The following is a 6,212-nucleotide window of genomic DNA, read 5'->3' on the forward strand; positions in this document are numbered from 1 at the left end:
GGCGAGGCGCGGTCGACGGGCGGCGCGGCGCGCGGCCACGCGGCGCGCGTGCGCGTGCGGCACGGCCGGGGCGGGGCCAGCGCACGGCAGCACTCGGGCGCACAGCAAGGGAAGAGAAAGAGAGAAGGGAGGAAGGGGGAAAGAAGAAAGAAGGGAGGAAAGGGAAAAGAAAAGAAAGGAAAGGAAAGAAAGAAGGAGAAAAAGAGAGATTGGGAAAGAAAAGGAAAGAAAAGAAAAGAAATGGGAGGGAGGAAAAAAAATAAAAGAGAGAGAAAGAGAAAGAGAAAGAGGCGTGTCGGCGCCGGTCGTGGCGGCAACCGCGGCCGGTCGGCCATGCGCACGGCATTCGCGCGCTGCGCGGGGAAAAAAGAATCGCGCCGGCGCCATTCGCGGAAAGCGGTCGCGCGTGAGTGGTGCAGAATGGGTCGGCGGTCAAGTCCGCTGTCGGTCGGAAATGGTTAGGGTCAGGGTTTTGACGACGAATGACTTTTAAACGAAGCACTCTAGCGCGTGATTTAATTTGGTGAATTTTCAGGGCGTCACAAACCTACCCCACTTAAATGAATCTCGTCCTCGAGATTCGGCTGGCTCCTAAATAGATGGGGAAATTCCTTCTTTAGGGCCTCTTCGCGTTCCCATGTCGCTTCTTCTACTCCATGTCTGCTCCATTGAACCCTGCATATCCGTACTTCGGAGTTTCTTGTCCTTCTAGTAACAGTGTCTAGAATTTTGACCGGTACCTCCTGGTATCGCAGATCCGGCTGCAGGTCTATTGTTTCCACTGGAACATGTTCTCCCTCAGGTACTCTCGAACACCTCCTTAATTTCGAAACATGAAACACTGGGTGTATGTCTGTCATTTCTTCCGGTAACTCTAGTTGGTATGCCACGGCTCCGACCCTCTTTAGAACCCGATATGGTCCGATGTATCGAGGGGCCAATTTTCCTTGTACCTGAAACCTTCGGGTTCCGCGAATTGGTGAGACCTTGAGATAAACAAAATCTCCTGGGTTGAAACTTATTTCCCGCCTCTTCTTGTCTGCGTAGCTCTTTTGTCGCGACTGGGCTGCCCTCAATTTCTCGCGGATCTCCGCTACTTTTTCTTCTGCTTCTTTTATAAGTGCAGGTCCTACTAGTGCACGTTCTCCAACTTCCGACCACATCAAGGGAGTTTTGCACTTTCTTCCATAGAGGGCTTCGAATGGCGACATGCCCAAGCTGGCTTGGTAGCTATTGTTGTACGAAAATTCTGCATAAGGCAGACTCTGCTCCCAGTCCTGTCCATAGGTCAGGACGCATGCTCTCAGCATATCTTCCATAACCTGGTTTACCCTTTCGGTTTGACCATCCGTCTGTGGGGTTATCCGGAGCTGAAATCCAACTTAGTGCCCATGGTTTTATGCAGGCTTTTCCAAAACCTAGAGGTGAATTGGGTTCCTCTATCTGAGACAATTCTGCTAGGCACTCCATGTAACTTTACTATGTTTTCTACATAAAGCTTTGCCAGCTTTTCTCCACCGTAAGTGGTTCGTACGGGTATGAAATGGGCCGATTTAGTGAGTCGGTCCACTATTACCCATATGGAATCGTGCCCCTTCTGTGTTCTGGGTAGACCTACTACAAAGTCCATTCCTATCTCATCCCATTTCCAAACTGGAATGGGTAGGGGTTGCAATAACCCTGCTGGCTTTTGATGTTCGGCCTTGATCCTTTGACAAGTATCACAATGTGCCACAAATCGTGCAATATCCGCCTTCATTCCATTCCACCAATATTTTTGCCTTATGTCCATATACATTTTGGTGGAGCCTGGGTGGATGGAGTAGGCTGAGTTATGAGCCTCATCCATGATTGTCTGCCGGAAGTCTCCGTTCTGAGGTACACAAATCCTATCTTCGTACCATAATGTTCCCTTATCGTCCACTCTGAATCCTGGTGCTTTGTTTTCTCCAGTTTGCTTGCAGATCTTTACTAACTCCTGATCCAAGTTTTGGGCCTCTCTAATTCTATCCTCTAGTGTTGATCGAACGTTCAGCACATGGCTGGAACCTCGAGGAACAATGTGCACATTTAACCGTGCCATAGGATTTCCGACTTAAGGCATCGGCTACCACGTTTGCCTTCCCGGGGTGATAATGAATTTCCAGGTTGTAGTCCTTGACCAACTCTAACCATCTTCTTTGCCTTAGGTTTAAATCCGGCTGGGTGAAAATATACTTCAGGCTCTTATGGTCGGTGTAAATCTCACACTTATTCCCAATCAGGTAATGTCTCCAAATCTTAAGGGCATGCACTACGGCTGCTAATTCCAAATCATGGGTCGGATAATTCTGCTCATGAGTCCTGAGTTGGCGGGAAGCATATGCAACGACTTTCCCGTCTTGCATCAGTACACCCTAATCCTTGTCGGGACGCATCGCAATAAATGACAAAGTCCCGATGAATATCTGGTAGGGTCAATACTGGGGCGGTTGTCAACCTTTGCTTCAATTCCTGAAAGCCTCTTTCACAAGATTCTGTCCAGGCGAACTTCTTCTCCTTCTTAAGAAGTTCTGTTATGGGTCGGGCTATCTTGGAGAATCCCTCAATAAATCTTCGATAGTACCCAGCTAATCCAAGAAAACTTCTGATTTCACTAACATTAGTCGGTCGCTGCCAGTTGGAAACTGCTTCGACTTTCTCTGGGTCCACCGCTACACCTTCCGCGGTCAGAATGTGACCAAGGAAAGCTACTCTCTCCAGCCAAAATTTACACTTGCTAAATTTGGCGTAGAGCCTATGTGCCCTCAGCTTTTCCAATACTACCCGCAGATGTTGCTCATGTTCCTGAATACTCTTGGAGTAGATAAGTATGTCATCGATAAAGACTACGACAAACTTATCCAGTTCGTCCATAAATACTTTGTTCATGAGGTTCATAAAATAGGCAGGAGCATTGGTTAGTCCGAAGGACATTACAGTGAACTCAAACTGCCCGTAGCGGGTGACAAAAGCTGTCTTAGGGATGTCACTTTCCCTGATTTTGAGCTGAAAATATCCTGACCTTAGATCGATCTTGGAAAAATACTTGGCTCCTTTTAGCTGATCGAAAAGGTCATCAATCCTGGGAAGGGGGTACTTATTCTTAATGGTAACCTCGTTCAGTGCCCGGTAATCTACGCACAACCTCATACTCCCATCTTTCTTCCTGACAAATAGGACTGGGGCTCCCCATGGCGATGAGCTTGGTCTAATGAAACCAATTCGTTGCAGTTCTTCTAGTTGCTTCTTTAATTCTGTCAATTCAGAGGCTGCCATCCTATAGGGTCTCTTGGCTATGGGGGAGGTTCCGGGGATAAGGTCTATGACAAACTCTATATCCCTGTCCGGCGGCATACCGGGAAGCTCTTCGGGGAATACATCTGGGTATTCGTTTACTACCGGGACTCCTTCTAAGGGCTTGGCTTCCACGCTAAACACCATTGGGTCGAACTTACTATCCCGGGTATGGCAGATCACTTGGACTCCTTCGGGGTTTGTTAGGTGTACCACTTTGTCGGTACAGCCTATGAGACCATTGTGTCGGCTTAACCAGTCCATTCCAAGGATCACGTCTATTCCCCCAGACTCAAGTACTACCAAATCTGCTAGAAAGTCTACCCCACTTAAATTGATCCTTACTCGTGGACAACCTAATTGACAATTGATGTCGCCCCCAGGCGTCCGGGTTAATAGGGGTGTTTTTAGTAGTACTGTAGGTATTTTGTGTTTCTCCACATAGCTCGAGGATATAAACGAGTGCGATGCCCCAGAATCAAATAGTACTGTTGCCAGAGCTGAGTTGAATAGGTACTCACCAAGCACTACGCCCTGAGCTTCTTGAGCCTCCTGCGCGTCGATGTGGTTGACGCGGGCTCGTCCGAATGATTGCTGCTTCATCTGCTGACTGTTGTCGTTGTTGCGGATGGGCACTCGGTTGGCACCGGTCAGGGCTGGTTTGGGCCCATTCACCGTGTTGGAGAAGGCTGATGTAGCCAGCTTGTTCTTGGCATAAGGGCAATTGGCGATGAAATGCCCTGTCTTACGGCAGTTGAAACAGGCCCTAACATTGTTGTTGTCGGAGGCGACCAGGCTTGTATTGCTCTGCGGGACCCTCAGGGTATTCTGACTTTTAGGCTGTGCTTCAGGGGCCCGCAGTCCTGTCACTTGGGACTGAGTCCTATACTGCATTGGGGCCTGAGATCTTGGTGCAGTGTAGCTGGGGTTCCTCGGCCTTTGGAAGCGGTCCTGTTGGCGGGCCTTACTTTCCAGGAATTTGCGTTTATTATCCTTTCTCTCCTCAGCTTTGGCCCTTTCCGTGAGGATAGCTTTATTCATCAGGGTGTTGAAGTCCGGATAGATCTGTGGAGTAAGCAAGGTCTGGAGTTCTGGGCTTAATCCCTTCTTGAACATGTCTTGCTTCTTATCGTCGTCGCTCACCTCTTCCGGCGCATATCGGGCCAATTCTATGAACCGGTGGGTGTACTCTTCCACCGTCATGCTTCCTTGTTGTAGTGCGCGGAATTCGTCCGCCTTGCGCTTCATGGTGGCCGAAGGTATGTGGTAGCGGCGGAACTCCCTCACGAATTCTCCCCAGGTGATGGTAGAGGCATCTTCGGCTGCGGCACAATAGTTTTCCCACCAGGATAATGCTGTTCCGGTGAGCTGGTGGGCTGCTAGAAGGACTTTGTCCCGGTCCTGACACTCGAATGGTTCGAGCTTCCTCTGAATCACTCGCAACCAGTCGTCTGCATCCAATGGGTTGCAGGATCCAGCAAAGGTGGGCGGCTTGGTCCTTAGGAAGGCCGTCAGCTTGTCGTTCATATTCTGCCCTCGTGGCTGCCGGTTAATGAGGGCATTGGCCAGCGTCTCCAGTATGAGGGTCTGGTTGTGGATTATCTACGCCAAGTCTCCGAGGGGTGGGGGTGGTGGTAGTTGTTCTCCTTCTTGACTTCCTCCTCGGTTCTGGCTTACTTCTTGTTCTCCTTGGGGAAGATCTTGTTCAACGGGCTGTGCTCCGGCACTAGCGGCTACGGGGTTCCGGCCACGGGAGGCCCTCACGACATTCCAGGGGGTCACCTGTTGATTGGGTAGACTGGGGTTACGTTTATGTGATGTTTAAGTTGTTTAATTCGTATATATATAAGGCAGAATCTACCTTCTGCCGGTACTCATATAAACAATCAGCACACAACAAACCAGCACACAACATCACAAACAACAAGCACAAACCAATTTTATTACTGCAAGGGGGTACAACTTGGGGGTACGACTAGGCCTCGTGCTACTCGGCCAGGGTTTTGTCTAAGGGCACGTCTTAAGCTGGGGGGGTGCATCACTGGGACGGCGTCGGTTATCCTATTCGCGAGGCGTGCCTCCTTCCGGGGCGGGGAGGGTGAGAGATCCTCGTTCGCCGTCCTCTGGGTTTCCATCTGGCAAGGGTTGCGCTGCAGCACCCCCTTTGACGGCGGCGGCAGAACTTTCAGGGTTCTCGGGTGGAGCGTGTGTGTTCCCAAAGAGTGTTCGCCATCCTATGACGGGTGTCCCGAGCAAAACATGATCTTCTCCAATTGCCGGGACTGGTGTTCCACTTTGGGTCCACTCTTGCATACGCCGGTCTCGGGCCTGCCTGAGGCCCTCTTGGGCTACTGCTTCGCTACTGACCGCGGCTGCGGCTCTTGCCTCGGCGTGGGCGGCTCGGATCTGCTGTAACCTCACTGCGAGCTCCGCTTGCTCGGCTCGATGGGTCTGTTCCCTCAGAAGGTTGGCTTGCTCATCAAAGAGTTGGTCCAGGGCGGCTAGGTATGTAGCCACTTGGTACAGGGGGCCTTCTTCGTGGCGACGTCGTTCCAGGTTTCTCATGCGCGCTTCCCAGACTGGGGTTCTGATGGCCGGCGGGAAGAACTTGGCTGGCGTGGGGGCGAGGTGTTCTTCAAAAATCTGGCACAAATAACGGAGTGCTTTTCTGATGGCCAAGGGGTAGGTGTCTTGGTGTCTAAACCCTGTGGCGGTCGCTCGCCAAGGCTGGATGTCGGGGTAGCGGTTGCTCCTGGCGATGACCAGGATCACCCTGCAGCGGAGGGTACCATGGTGCTCGTACTCTCGGCTGTAGTACCTTGGGCGTTCTGTAACGCCAAGGTCCTCCAGGGTGTTGATTAAGAGGCCCGGAAAGCCAGGTGCTGCTTGGCAATCGC

Source organism: Panicum hallii, chromosome 2 (genome assembly GCF_002211085.1).
Source record: "Panicum hallii strain FIL2 chromosome 2, PHallii_v3.1, whole genome shotgun sequence".
Taxonomy (NCBI): Eukaryota; Viridiplantae; Streptophyta; class Magnoliopsida; order Poales; family Poaceae; genus Panicum; species Panicum hallii.